Here is a 13,815-nt window from a genome sequence, read left to right on the forward strand (position 1 = left end):
TCTTTAGTCCTGCTGGAAACTGCTTGCAGTGATGGATTTGTTTATCCTGCTTTGCCCAAGGAGCTAATAAGTCTGCTGTGAGTCAGGACTGTGGCAGTGCTGTGATGTCCAGCCTTCAGCTGCCCCTGTGCTAAGGCAGTTTCCATTTCCTACAAGCTCTCCTGAACATGTTGCCCAGTTTTTAAATAAGCAAGACAAGTTCAAAATTGTATTCTTACGTTTCACTCTTTTTTTTTTTTTTTGCCCAACCCAAAGTATTTTAACACACAGTGCAATAGAAAAAAATTATAAAAGTCTATAATCTGCATTTTATCCTCTTCTACTTATTTTACATGGAACTGATAATTCTCCTTTTTTTAAATACAGATAGGCATTTCTTACTGACAAATATTAAAGTCTTATTAAATTCTGACTTTCATCATCTGAAAATCAATAGCAGATATATCAAAAATTCATTACATTATTGACTGGACAAAAAAAATCTGGGTTACACATACAAAACTTTTGAGAAATATTTTTCCTCTTGCAGAACAGTATTGAGTTTGCATTCAGTTCTCTGCTATGCTGTAAGGGTTTTATTCCCTAAATGTTTCCTAACCCCCCTTTGGTTCAAATCCCAGCTATTAGACAGAGACAATTTTAGGCTGCTTGTTGAAGATGAGAGCCTCAGTCACTGTGACATACTGAAGTTTTCCTTCAAGTCCCTGTGGTTTTATTTTGTGCAAAATACTTTCTGTGATAATTTGAACAATAATATATGACCTAGGAAGGAAGATTGTCAGTTTTCCAGTACTACTTTAATAAATTCCTGGTGATTTCTACAGGTTTCTGTTTCCATGCAAAAAATTGAAATAGTGCAATTAGAAATCAAACTTCTGCAGATGATGAATCCTGTGGAATACTTCACTAAGTGACAAAAGCTGAGGATCACATTGTACCGGAGTTCAGCATTATAATAATAATGCTCAATAAAAGTTGTTTTCTTCAGTATTTTCAACATGACTTTGCAGCTTTCTGTAGCTTTTTTTTTCCCTTACTCGTCTAAGGGCAGTAGTGCTGTTGAATAAAAATTGTATCAGCTCAAAAATTTACGTCTCAATATTTTACATTTCTGATGAATATATAAGGGTCTTTGAGTTAATTTCTTCACTGTTGTAGTAAATTTGTAACCTGATGGTCTGCATTGACCATAGTGTAAGCACCTCTTTTGGGGAATAGGCTGAAATTTAGTACAATCATCTTGATATTCCTTTGTCTGGGAGATGATATTGCAGTAGATTCCTGATTAAATGTCCTGATTAAATTATATCTATCATTCATATTTTTGCACTTTATGTATTTTGGTAAAGACCTTACTTAATCCTTCCCAGGAGAAGGAGAAAATAATCTACTCACTGATTAATTTTCTGGGTGTCAAAATACCTGGGGATTTCACATTCAAAGCATTTCAGTTTCAAAGGATGCAGATGGATATGCTGTGAAATTTTCAAAAGCTGTGAAGTAGTCAATCAACTAAATCAGCAAGACTTTTATGGAATTCAGAATTGCAGGGCGATATATCTAAAAGACTATCTGCGAGTTTCACTGATTACTAAGGACTTCAATAGTTAAAAAAACCTCAACCTTGTACATGGTGAAATGTTCCATAAATTTTTGCCACATGATTTTGAATTCTTGATTTTGTTTAATTTTGCTGTTGCTTCATGTGGTAATAATTTTTATGCCTTTGTGTTACATTCCAGGGATATTTGAAAAAAAGCTGGAGAAAGAACATGGTCATACCTATTTCCAGTAAAAGAAGGAGAAACTCTTCCATTTTATTGGTGATTTGAATATACCTGAAGTGGAGAGATATGGAATGGTTCAGCCTCATGAATTGATTTAGCAGCATATTGATTATGGACACTGGTGAGCATTTGCTTCTTACTTAATGTTATGATATAATTTTTGTGCTGTGGTCCATGTTGGCAACCCTAAAACACAGAAAAACAGAAAACTTCAAAATTAATTACAGTAATTTCACAACTATAAGGCGCGCCTTTTTGACTAAATTTTTTCCCTGAACCCGGAAGTGCGCCTTATAGTCCGGTGCGCCTTATCTGATGGACAAAGTTGCGAAATTTGCCAAACCAGAAGTGCGAGCCGCAATGGGGGGGCGGTGCACGGGAGCACCGAGTCGTGAGGGGGGGCGGGAGCGGGCGGCCACAACCGGAAGGAACCAAGAGGGGAGGGAGGGAGCCAACGCCAGTCCTGACCTGGGCGGAACAAGGAGCTGGGTGACGCCACCACGGGCGCTGGGGGAACGAGAAGCCGGGTGGCACTGGCCCTGGCCCGGGCGATAGGGAAATGAGAACCCGGGTGGCCCTGGCCCAGGCGCGGAGGGAACAAGAAGTGCGAGCCCGCAACAGCCCTGAGCAGAGCCCGCCTGGCGGCAGCATCGGAGCAGCGGCAGTGAAGCCCCTGCGGCCGCCAAATCACGGCGTCGGGGAAGCCCCCGTGACCGCCAAATCGCGGAGCCGACCGAGCCCCCGCAGCCGCCGAGAAGCGGCACTGGCCGAGTCCCCACGGCTGCCGAATCGCGGCACTGCCGGAGCCCCCGCGGCCGCCGAATTGCGGCGCCGCTGGAGCCCCCGTGGCCGCCGAATCGCAACTCCGCCGAGCCCCCGCGGCCGCCGAGAAGCCGCGCCACCGGAGCCCCCGCGGCCGCCGAATCGCGGCGCAGGCTGAGGCCCCGCGGTCGCCAAGAAGCGGCGGCAGCTAAGCCCCTTGTGGCCGCTGAGAAGCGGCGCCGCCGGAGCCCCCGCGGCCGCCAAGAAGCGGCGCCGTCCGAGGCCCTGCAGCCGCTGAGAAGCGGCGGCAGCTAAGCCCCTTGTGGCTGCCGAATCGCGGTGCCGCTGGAGCCCATGCGGCCGCCGAATCGCGGCGCAGGCTGAGCCCCCGCGGCCACCGAGAAATGGCGGCGGGGAAACCCCTTGCGGCTGCCGAGAAGCGGCGCCACCGGAGCCCTTGCGGCCGCTGAGAAGCGGCAGCGGGGAAGCCCCCGCAGCCGCTGAAAAGCAGCGACAAGTGACGCAGCCCCGGGGAAGCGGAGAGAAGCGGCGCGACCGCGGGGAACAACGGGAAGCGTCGCCGCCGCCGGCCGCAGGGAAGCTGGGACGCAGCGCGGTCGCGCGGTGGTAGCCGGGTGCTGTGAGCCATGCCAGCCGGCGCCGTGGCGGGCGGGAGTGCCTGGGCCCACTGCACGGGGAGGGAGCCTGGGGCTGTATTTAAAGGCTACACCGATCTTTGAAAAATGCTTACAAATTGAGCACCTGCCAGCAATTCATTACTTTGTTGTGCGCCGCGCGGCTCCTCGCTGCAAAAAAAAAAGTGTGCCTTATAGACCGGTGCACCTTATCTGATCTACAAAGTTGCGAAATGTGCCGACTCCTGGGGGGTACGCCTTATAGTCCGGTGCGCCTTATGGTCGTGAAATTACTGTAATTAAAGAGAAAAGCTTATGCTCCTGGGAGGCTATAAACCATTTTAGAAATGAGAAGCAGAAAGTGGAGGGGCTGTGGGGTCTTGGAAGGGAAGTATCCTTCAGCTGCTTTTGATGGATTTGCTGGATGTTGGCCCCAATGGTTGAGTACAGACAGCAGGGATGGCTAAGATACAGAAACTGATTCCCTAAATTGCAGGTGTTCAGCCTCCAGCACCCTCTATGTTTTCTTCACAGATTCTTGTTCAGATGCAAGTTGTCATTTTATATGACATGAAGAAAATATTTGACTTACAAAGAAAATATTTTGAATGATCTGTACTGTTCTTCCATCTTTTAATGCAAATGAACTGTATAATTTTTTTCACTAGGTCATTCTTCATCCCATGAAGGAATGACACCAGGCATCGGTTGAATATCTTGTTAAGAAACAAGATGTAAAGGGGAAAAAAAATAAAACAAAAACAAGTGACTACTTAAATCTGAAGCATCTCTGGCTTGGAGAAATGAGTCAGGTCTAATTCAGTGACATGCAAAGCTAACATCTCAGTGCTCTCCTGTTTTCTTCCCAAAGCTATATTCTTTTTGAGACAGGAAACCTTTTATTCTTTCACTAAGATTTCTGAGTTAAGATCTCAAAATCCCTAGTGCTTAAAAGGGTTGATGTTTCTTTCTTTTGAATGGTTTTGAATTCTTTTAAAACAAAACCTTGCCAAATATTAAAAATTTACATTTCTACAAACAGATCAAATCAAGAAAAATGCTGACTGTGCAATTTAGGAATTTATTATAACTAGTTAAGAATTCTAAAATAGAGTAAAATTCATTGCAAACGCATGGAAAGAAAGAGAATGCATTATTTTATGAAATTCTGGGAAGGAAGGATTTGTTGATTTGAGCAGGGAATAACTGCATTATTCATGAGTTTTCCTTTTACAGTATTTCTTTTAAAGACCTGCTTGTCCTAGTTGAGATGTACGCTGACATCTAAAGAAGCAAGATTCTCTTCCCATTTGGACAAAAGGAGTACAAATTGCCAGCAACTCAGAACCCTTTTGTAAATTTTTATTTTATTTCACTTTTTAGGTGACCTCTTTTTAATTTACCAGGAGCTGTGTCATCTGGAGAGCCAGAAAGACTATTGGATAATGCAGAAAATAGAGGAGCACACCCCTCGTAGTCCATGATGATCTTTGCTATTTTTTTCTTATTGAGATCAGCTAATTTTACGCTTATCTGTGATGAGTGATGTGTGCATTCTCAAACTGATTTGTACTTCTTTTGACCATGCTTTACTCATGTCCTTTACCATCAGAAGTTGTGTAAAAATGTAGTATCTTAATTGCAGCAGAAATTTTGAACAAAATATTATGCAATAGAAAATGTGTGATTATTCTTAATTTTAAAATGTCAATCCCAATTCAATACTTCTTTGGATATTTGTATTTCAGATTTCATGTAGGACAGAACTGTTGATTCTTCAACTGAGGTTAAGCCTGGAAATGTACAATGCTTCAGTTTTTTGCCACTAATATTTATCAAGTTATATTTTCTTTCTCAATTATGATAGACAGAAGCTAACTGTTAAAGAAATGAATAATTTTCAGTATGTTGCTTATATGAATCCAGCTGCTGGCAGCTTCATTATCAAGCCTAAGCTCCAACTAGGGTTTGAAGTGTCATATTATAGCAATCCTGTATTTAATACATTAAATAATTACTATTTAGCTTTCCACTACAATAGGTAGCAGATGAAAGGGAGTAGGAGAAAATATAATGTTTGAAATTTAGTACAGGTGGAAAATCTTGCTGTTCTTACGGCTAAACAGAAAGAGACACACTAGATTTATTATGAGTGTTCCCTGAATTGCAGTCTCATGTGGTCATTCATCTGTCAGATGTGCCCTTGGGGCTCATAACCAGACATGCAACTGCTGTGGAACTGCATCAAGAATGAGGCAAGAGATGAAGTCTTTTCTGTGACACACAAGTAGCTGTATGCTCACCAGGCTGTATTGTCATTTAACACTTCATTGACTCTTATCTGCTCTCTGATGCTAGAGAGTCTTCATCTCCTTCTCTCTTTTTATTTTCAGGGACATTTTGCAGAATTTGCCTCCAACTTTATTTCTTCAGATTCCCTGATTACCCTCTACAGAAAGATGGTTTGCTTCCACTTCTAGCAACAAGCCTTTGTTCCACTGATAATCAAGAATATTTGAGCCATAGTACAAGCAGACAAATGTCTTCACCAGGCAGGGATTCAAAACTTCCCACCAACTGATATGAAGTTCCACTACATCCTTAATATGAGAGGCCTCTCATGGCTTTTTTCATGAGACCCTCAATTGTTTTCAGGTCTGTACCATTGGCTAATGTACCTGACAACACTCTATAATTGCTGATCTTTGCAATCTAATGATGGACCTTAGATTGTGGACTGATGAAGAACAAATTCTTTTTGTACAAAGCAGAAGACAGTCCCTGTCCTAAAGTGACCATGGTCAGGTAGATCAGATGGATGGAAAGCTGAGGCAGAAAATGTATTTAATGGAAATAGAGCAGTGGTTTGTAAAGTTTGCTGTGCTTGCTTTTTTGGTTGGTTGGTTGGTTTTTGAGAAGAAAAGGTCAATATTTCAAAGGGTAAAACAACTCTTGGAAGACTAGGTAGAACAAAACAGAGATTGAAAAAGCTCTGAAACAATAATCAGAAAATCATTTGGGTACCTAAAGACCTAAGATCAATGACACCAGTCACTAGTTTAACACTGGCATGTCCATCCTTAAACCATGTACCTAAGTGCCACACCTACACATGTCTTAAATATCTCCAGGGATGGCAACTCAACCACATCCCTGGGTATCCTTTTCCAGTGCTTGACAACCCTTTCCATCAGGCAGGGCCTTCAAATAGCTTAACCCTAGAGCAGAGATTAAAGACAGACAGAAGGATATAATAGGGTCAAAAAATCCTGGCCTCTTGTGAAATCAGGTGAGTCTGATCCTGGTTTGTTTTCATTTGTTTTCCTGTTCCTTGGAGTACATCTTTGTTGTTTTACAGGATTTTTTTTTGTCTACCTTCCCCATGGATCGCTGTGAAGGTATGGAAGCAAGAATTTGTCAGGTCCTCCTGTACACCACACACCTTGTTTTGGTGGGGCTGCACTGGCCCATCACACATGTTTACATCCATCCTGGCATGGAAGAAGGAAAGTATTTTGGCTTGCGAAAGAAGGAAGTTTGAGGTGACATTTGAGAAAGTGCTAATTTTGTAATTATGATCTCTGTCCTGTTTTCTTGAGCAGTATTACAACACAGGGGTAGTGACCACGAAAGGTCCTGGCAGTGCTGATGCTTCCATGTGTTCTGTACTGTCCTGGACCCTCAAGCCATAATGGCCCACCTGAATGTGCCAGTCAGTGGAGAGCAGACACTTGTTTTAACTGTATTTTGCATGTTCAACTGGCTGGGGAACTTGATAATTTTAGAGACATCCTAGTTCATGTTGAAGAATACATGTTGAAGAATACATGGATTCAAGCACAATGTCTACTGGATATCTACTAAGTATGACTAATATCTTTGCAGAATATATCCGTTAGTCTTCCTTAAGACATCCTATTTTGATGCCAGATAACAATATTACAAAAGAAAATATTTTTTTGTCTTTAGGGCATTTTTTTTGATACATCCAAGTGCTTACAGCAACCAAATATCTTCATTATCTCTGGATCATGAACCGGCACGTGTCTATGGGGATAAACTAGTGGAAAGCTAAGACTGTAATTTCTATTACAAAATGGTGATGGACACTATGGGCAAGTATTTTGAGGTATGTTGGTGGCTGGAAAGTATTTTCCTAGTGCCAACAAGTTAAAAACTGAGTGGCAACAGGTCTTATTTCTTGGAACTCTATGTAGCAGTGGGGGAGCTATTTCAGAGTTCCTAGGGAGCAGCAATGAGAAGCCTGCTTCTGTGAACCTCTTGTTTGAGGGTGCCATGCAGGGTGCAACTGAAATATCTGTCAAGGGAACATACAATCCATCATGATGCTAACAGTGCAGCATGAAGTCATTGCTTTTTGCTGTTCAGGGGTTGTTGCAGTGCAAACTCATAACGGCCTTAATGGGAGGTTTATGCAGGGCATCATGCAGCAATAGAGCTGATACATAGACTTTGTTGATGCCCTTATGGAAGAGCAGATTGTGGCTCAGTGTTAAAAATAACCTCTGTTTTGTTTGTTGAGCAGAGATTCACTGCTTGTTTTTGTTTTGGTTCGGGGTTTTTTTTGCACTCTACAGAAATTAACACCGCTTATTTTCTGAGACTGGAGAGGTAATCTATAATGCTGTGGATAGTTTGCCTTATCTTTTAATTAGTTAGTGATCTATCAGGCCTTTATAAGAAAAGCAATATTTGTCTTTTGTTTCCAAGAAAGGGAAAATGCTTTTAAAATTAGATTAGTTCAAAGCAAGGACAATACCTTAAGCATATAGTAAATAATGCCACTGCACAGCAGACCTGGAGTTGTTTTGCTGCCCAGCCTTGTAATTTTTAATATCTAAACCAGCCAAGACTTTTAAGCATCATCATAGATTCATTTTATTTATCCATACCCTTTTTTTCACATGCATGCTTACCTCATCTCAGCTGAATGTACATAATTTATTTTTTCATGTAAGGCAATATCATCATGGCTCCAAATCTCAGCTTCTAAAATCTGATTTATTACATTTGCTTTATTTTCCTGCCCAGAAAAAAAAACAGCTACTTCTCAGAAGATGAAGATTTTGCTGAGTAAGTGAGGCACAGACATCATTGTTGCTCCTTGTCATTATTTGTAATCCTTCTTCAACAGATACCATCACTCTGGTCATGTGTAATATCAGTGATTTCCAGAAAGAGACAGAGGCCCCTGCTGGCAGAGATTAGCTTTGTTGAAGCAGTTTGCATTATTTGCAGTGTCAAATGGTTTAACACACAAACTTTTCTTCTCAGTGAGTTGTACTGGGATCTCAGTGTCATCGTTTTTCACTTTGCACGTAATCAGACAGGAGCTATATAAGAGAAGGCACTCCTGACAAAGCAATCTATTGTAGGAGTTCGCTCCAAGAGGATTAAAGAAATGCTTAAATTTCAAAGATAATCATGTGGACCTTTCATAGGGACTGTAGATTTTCTTTTAGGCTGATTTAGAGGTTGATGTGATAATCATCAGACCTGCAGACAGAAGCCTTCTCAGATATCACTAGTTTTGCTTGAAAATGTTGGCAAGCCATTATGTTCTTTCTGAAGTCTCCTGACTGAGAGTGGTATCTCAGTTTGGCAAAGTGGCAGGGTGTCTAAGGCTTACAGTTTGGCAGTCCTGGAAAAGTGGTTGTGAAATTAAATCCTGTAAGTTTTTTCTACTCCTTTTGTGGGTTTTTTTTAATGGATCCATTGTGAAATCATGAATAAGGCTGTCAAAGTTCTACCGTGAAGTCCAAGAGAATTGGCTTCCAGTAATGTTTTGGTTGGACAGGGTTTTAGCTCTTTATTAGATGCAACCAGATTAGACACATTATACCTTTATTTCAGAAGGTTCTCATCAATGCTTTTTTCAAGGATTTTTTCAATAATTTTTTCAGTGGCATGAGACATAAAGAGAATGAATCAATTTCATTGATACATGTAGGAAAAATTAGGCAGGTCCAGCCTGCTGTCTCTAAGCTCTGGTCTTTCATCTCTTAGAATCTACATCTGATTTTTAAAAATGAAATTTTGAAAATAATTTTTAGATGCTTATATAAATTAATATAATATAAACTACACAAAGTTTCTTGCAATGTCTCAAACATAGTTTCCTGTGGGATGAATTACCTCAATGCACACATTTCAAAATTTTAGCAATTAGATCTCATCTAATTTAGGGCAAGTCCTCATCTGGCCTCATTCCTCCTATGGTATTCTATGATCAGCAAATAACAGCATGCTTTAATTACTCTGGGAGAGATATTCCAAGAGTTAATTGAAGTTTGATGCAAATTTGTCCTTAAGTGATTCCTCGTCCTTTAACCTTTGTGTGCAAACTGCCAGGTGTGAAATTCTCATTGCTCCTACAGCCCAGTCCACCTCCCTTCAAGTTCACTCGGTGTCTTTTCTGAGTTCAGTCAGGGCCCATCAGAATCCTGGTGGGATGCTTTGGAGAAATTCAATGTAAACAATGTGCAAACAGAAAGCTCTGGTCACTGGCAGATGTTTCTTCAATATTTTATAAGGGAAATAATGTTTCTTTCCACTTGCTCGAGCACTGCAAGCAGTAGCAAATGCTGAGGTGAAGATAATGTACCTTTAGGTGTCAGGAGAACATTATCTCAGACAAAAAAAAAATAAAGGTGTGGTGGGGGGAAGCAGGTGGGGGAAGCAGGCTTGGTGCAATAAAATTGCAGATTTAAAAAACTTGACTAAGAAGATATTTGAAGTTACTTTATGTTACTGTTGCTTTATTGATGTTTTGTCATCAGGCGCTGAATCAGTCCTGTCCTATAAGCTTCTAGGGGTTATGAACTTCTGATTGGAATAGGTGGTAAACAGAGCTTGTCTGGACTGGCAGGATACATCTGCTCCCTGGAGCTTTTCCAAATTACACAGAAGAAACCAGGGCCTCAGGGTAAACTAATAGATATTATTTGAGTCTGTTGAGTTCACTGGCTTCAAGAATGTGTTGTTGCACAGGCTTGATAAAATCACAGGCAAAACAGTGGAATTTACACTAACAACTCCTATGGTTCCTGTGGTTTCCAGCCGTACCTCTTTATTTTTGAAAACTGTGTGGTCAAAATATATTTTAGTCCACTTATATGCTTCACAGAATTTTAGTAGTTTCTGCACTTTTCCCAGCTGATTCACATGTTACAAATATGTGGTTGGAGTTCTGGTATTTATACTTAATGATTTAGTGCAAATTTTTGTGTGTCATTGAACATTTATTGATTTATGGGTGCAAAGTTAAAGTGGGTGAATGTAAGAAAAAGGTTTTTCCTTATTGCATGTGAATCCTTTAGTTACCTAAACTGTCCATATGCAAAGATTAGGAATGTAGTTAAGTGAGATGCTCTTATCAGGTTTACAGACCTTGCAAGGCTTGCTGTGTGGGCAAAGGAGGGAACATTTTTGTCTTCACTCTATGTGGACAAGCAATATTTCTGAATCTCAGATGTGGCTGAATAAGGATCTGATTGTGCCCAAATTTGGTGAATGCCAGTCCCCAAAAAGCCCTTATGTTACCTTGGTCCATGGCCAAGCTACCACAGCATATGTGGCTCAAGGCTTTCTCAGTCTCTGGTTTTCAGAGGGAGGTAGATGCTGTTCTGCTTTGAAAAATGCAGCATGTTCTTCAGTGTATTCATGGTGTCTAACTTCTAGTGCCCTCCTTCCCTGGCCAAATGAGGTGCAGTGTAAGCTGTGGACTGAAGTGGTCATTTTCTCCCTGGTGTTTCCAAGCAGGAAAATTTCTAAGCCTCTGTTAATAGGCCTGAAGATTTGCTTTGCTGGGTTTTGTGACAGCATTGACCTTATTCTGTATTTCAAATGTGGTCACAGTCAAATGCAACTGATGTGGGTTTTTTTCTTTCTGGAAACCCAAGCCAAAAAGCATTCCATTTTTATTCCACATGGTCCCACACCGTGTCTCCCTCAGGGCAACAGTGCACACCTCAGTTTTGTTGGGGTTCTTTGCAGCTAAGAAAGCTTTCCTAAATAAATTCACTAACCAAAAAAAAAAAAAAAAATAAATAAAATAAGAAGTCTTTCAAAACCAACAGAATTTAAAATGGATCTGATTCTTTAATGCTATTCCCACACATTGTTTTTGGTGGGAGCTTTCATGGCTGCAATATCCATTTTTACTACATTCGTGGGGAGATTTCTTCAATCTTTACCTCTAGACCATGTCAAAACTTCAGTGTCTGATATAGGGGAGAAAAGGCAAACTGCATTTCACTTTGGATGTTATACAGCAAATTAGTGACATTTAAATAAACTGGAAAAAAGTAAGGAGAATTCAGCAATGTGTTGCCACCACGAACGTGTTTTTCACGCTTTTTCTGTACCAACATTTTAACAGGATATGAGTGATTGCCTCCTTTCCTTACAGGTAGATCTTGCCAGTTTGTACATCAAGACAGGTGCCAAGAACATGCCCACAGTGTTTTTGCTGACAGATGCCCAAGTTCCAGATGAATGCTTTCTTGTGCTGATTAATGACTTGTTGGCATCAGGTGATTAAACCAACAAATTTCTTGAAAGATCTTTTCCAATGACAAATGATCTGCATTTTCATTGAACTTTTAAGTGATTGTTTCTCTTTCAGGTATTTGTAGAGGAAGATTTTAGAGAGGCTGTGTCAAGCCATCCAACTTGAGCCTTGAGTCAAACTTGGTTAAGAAAGCCTGGCCCATTGAGGAGACGAATTGCTGAGGCTTAAGTGCAGTGATCTGGGGGGAAGTGAGAATGTTCCTTTGACTTAATGTTATGTTTCCTTTGGTGTGATTTCACTAATTTCAGGCAATGTCCCTATGACTGCACAAGTGTAGCAATGAAGCTTCAGCCATGTTTTGAATGTTAGAGAATCTGGACTCTGAATGTGGGGATGTGGGAATAGGAGGAAGAAAAAATGCACATCTGGACAGTTGAGTGCATCTTGAAAGATTCTTTTTAAAGTTATATTTACTTTTGCAACCAGGCTTGTAAACAATTTCCCAACAGTCTGTGAAAAAAAAAGAACCACCATTCTGAAGGGAACGTAATTTATAAATGGACTTCCTATCAGGGCAAATTCAAAACAAAATAGTTTCCTACCCCTTAAAAAAACAAAACAAAACAAAAAAACAAAACAAAAAAACCAAACCAAAAAGACATTGGCAACAAGAGGAAGCTGGTTTTTTTAATAGATATATATAGCATCATACCTTAACTCTGATTATGTTCTTAAACCCCATTGGGTTAAATACCATGTAGAAGATAATTTGTTATGTGTTACTTATCCCTTTGTCTTTTCACAGGAGAGGTTCCAGATCTGTCAGGGATGAAGAATTGAAGGTCATAGTTGCAGGAGTTAGAAAAGAAGTCTGAGCTCTGGGCCTGATGGACATCCTTGAAGAACACTCCTGGAGGTGATTCCTGAGACTGTGGCTGCAGTAGAAAGTAAGGCATATTTCAGGGGCAAGAAACAGTGATGAGCTGACCAAAATAGCAACATATTTCAGTTATCTCACAACCCAGCATATGCTGGCATACTTCTCTTGAAAGCTGATGTGTGGCACTGAATTTACCTCTCCTGTGTTACCCCTGTAAAGACCTTCCTGTGTGGAGGCTTGGTGTACACCAAACTTTGCTCCTAGGTCTGGCTCTTGGCTTCCTACCTGTTCATAGCAAAGCCACATAGCTGCTCTGTGTCTCAGTTTCACTCTTGGACACAGTGAGGCACTTCAGGGAGAAGGTGCTCATGAGGAGTTTGTGGTGCTGTTAGTGCAATTGTAAATACTGCTCCTGATTATACACGTAGTAATTCTGTATGTCTACTCAACTCCTAAACTTTTGCACAAATATTTGAAATTTCAGGGAAAATGTGAATTCCTTCTGCTTTTCCTATGCTGTATAAAACTGGAAAAATTAAAGTATCCATATAGGTGTTTTCAGATTTAAAACTGACTAACAATACACGTGATATGATACCATAATTGCAGCAAGTGTCTCTCCTAAACTCTGTTTTAGAGACACTGTTTTGGAGGAAAACTGTAGAAGCTGGAAAGCAGTAGCTGGGAAAACTGGTTTTGCAGTGGCATCTTTAGGCAGTTTCAGGTTATGTAGGCTTCAATTCACGCATCATGTGAAACATCTGTAACTGACAAGAAAATGAGAAGTCTGAAAACCATTAACCCTTAAGAATCAGAATGTTTTGAAAGGGATATATGCCTCACACTTTTTGTGTTAAAATCTGCTTGATGGGGGATTAGAAGAGCCTTCCTGGCAGATTATTCCACAGTGATCCTCTATGAAGGCTGTTTCTCAATTTTCTGAGATGTTTAACCACCACGGTTCTAAAGAGCATTCTGATTTGATTATGAGCTTTTATCCAATTCTTATGCTTTATAACATCTCTCCTCTCCTCTCCTCTCCTCTCCTCTCCTCTCCTCTCCTCTCCTCTCCTCTCCTCTCCTCTCCTCTCCTCTCCTCTCCTCTCCTCTCCTCTCCTCTCCTCTCCTCTCCTCTCCTCTCCTCTCCTCTCCTCTCCTCTCCTCTCCTCTCCTCTCCTCTCCTCTCCTCTCCTCTCCTCTCCTCTCCTCTCCTCTCCT

General features: G+C 41.0%; 1 long non-coding RNA gene across 1 annotated transcript in view; it reads left to right on the top strand.

The window, feature by feature from the left end:
* Positions 1-13,815, top strand: part of LOC117009068 — a 63,652-nt gene that overhangs the window by 24,735 nt on the left and 25,102 nt on the right. Inside the window, exons 13-15 of the long non-coding RNA XR_004420425.1 lie at positions 1,743-1,908; positions 11,616-11,739; positions 12,523-12,664. This is a non-coding gene — a long non-coding RNA (uncharacterized LOC117009068). The remainder of the gene's footprint in view (positions 1-1,742; positions 1,909-11,615; positions 11,740-12,522; positions 12,665-13,815) is intronic.

This window comes from Catharus ustulatus, chromosome 1, assembly GCF_009819885.2.
Source record: "Catharus ustulatus isolate bCatUst1 chromosome 1, bCatUst1.pri.v2, whole genome shotgun sequence".
NCBI lineage: Eukaryota > Metazoa > Chordata > Aves > Passeriformes > Turdidae > Catharus > Catharus ustulatus.